The sequence below is a fragment of the Dipodomys spectabilis genome, unplaced genomic scaffold, assembly GCF_019054845.1.
Source record: "Dipodomys spectabilis isolate Male_0828 unplaced genomic scaffold, ASM1905484v1 ptg000170l, whole genome shotgun sequence".
Lineage (NCBI taxonomy): Eukaryota > Metazoa > Chordata > Mammalia > Rodentia > Heteromyidae > Dipodomys > Dipodomys spectabilis.
The window spans coordinates 1,526,397-1,528,068 of NW_024870847.1; positions in this window are offsets into that span (position 1 = coordinate 1,526,397).

The following is a 1,672-nucleotide window of genomic DNA, read 5'->3' on the forward strand; positions in this document are numbered from 1 at the left end:
TGACCTTTTCTGCTTGTCCTAGACATATTCTAGTTATTGCAAAAAAGGGAAACCATAGGACCTATGTTTCTTTGGGCCTAGCTTACTTTACTTAAGATATTTTTTTCCAAGTATTTCCATTTCCTAACAAATGGGGTGATGTCAATCTTTTTGATGGAGGAATAGAATTCCATTGTATGTGTATGTATATAGATATATATTCATATATGTGTATATCTATATCTATACCACATTTTCTTGATCCATTCATCTACTGAGGGGCATCTGGTTTGGTTCCATATCTTAGCTATGGTAAATATTGCTGCAATAAACATAGTTATTCTGGTAGCTTTAGTATAGCCTTGTTTGTGAATATTTGGGTAAATGCCCAAAAGTGGGATTGCTGAGTCATAGGGAACTCTATGTGGAGTCTTTTGAGTAACCTCCATACTGCTTTGTAAAGTGGTTGAACAAGTTGACACTCCCACCAACAATGTAGTAGGATTCCCTTTTTGCCACATACACTCCAGCATCTGTTGTTATTATATTTCTTGATTATCGCCATTCTAATTGGGGTGAGGTAGAATCTCAATGTTGTCTTGATTTGCATTTCTTTTGTGGCTAGAGAAGTTGAACAGTTCTTCATGTGGCCATTTGGCTACTTTTTATTTCCTCTTCAGAGAAGTTTCTCTGTTAAGTCTTTAGCCCACTTATTAAGGAGGCAGTTGTTTCTTTGAGGATTTGTTGTTGGGAGATTTATTTTTTTTGAGTTCTCAGTATATTTTAGATATGAAGCTCTTGTCTGTTGTATGGCTAGTGAAAATCTTCTACTAATCTGTGGGCTTTCTATTGATCTTGCTAGCTATGTTCTTTGCCCTGCAGAAGCTCTGCAATTTTGTTCAGTCCCATTTGTTCAACTTTTTTGATTTGTTTTGTTTTGGGGTCATTATTAAGAAAATTTTGGCTCATGCCAAGGAGTCCTAGAGTTTCTCCTTTTCCTTCCTGTAATGTTTTCAGGGTGTCTACTTTGACTTTGAGATCTTTGATGCATTTGTAGATGATTCTGGTGAGGGTGATTTATAGCTTTAGTTTTCTACAGGTGTTAAACCAATTTTGCCAGCACCATTTACTGAAGAGGCTGTCTTTCTTCCATTCTATGTCTTTAGCTCCCTTATTGAGGATGAGGCGGCTATAGGTCTTTGGGTTTATTTCTGGGTCTTCAGTTCTATTCCATTGGTCCTGAGGTCTGTTCATGTGCCAGTACCAATCTCTTTTGGTTACTATGACTTTGTAGTAGAGTTTGAAATTTGGTATTGATATTCGTCCAGCACTGTTATTTTTTCTAAGAATTTTTTCTGCTATTTGGGTTCTTTTATTGTTCCATATTAATTTTTGGATTGCTTCTTTAATTTCCTTGAAGAATGAGGTTGGAATATTGATAGGTATATCATTGAATTTGTCGATAGTCTTTGGCAGTATTGCAATTTTCATGACGTTAATTTTTCCAATCCAGGATCATGGAAGGTTTTCCCACTTCCTTAGTTTTGCTTTAATTTTCTTTTTAAAGTTTCTAAAGTTTTCATCATAGAGTTCCTTCCATTCTCTACATTAACTCGTAGGTATTTTATTTTTGTGGGGCTATTACAAAAGGAGTTGCTCTTCTCATTATTAGCATACAGGAAATCCATTGATT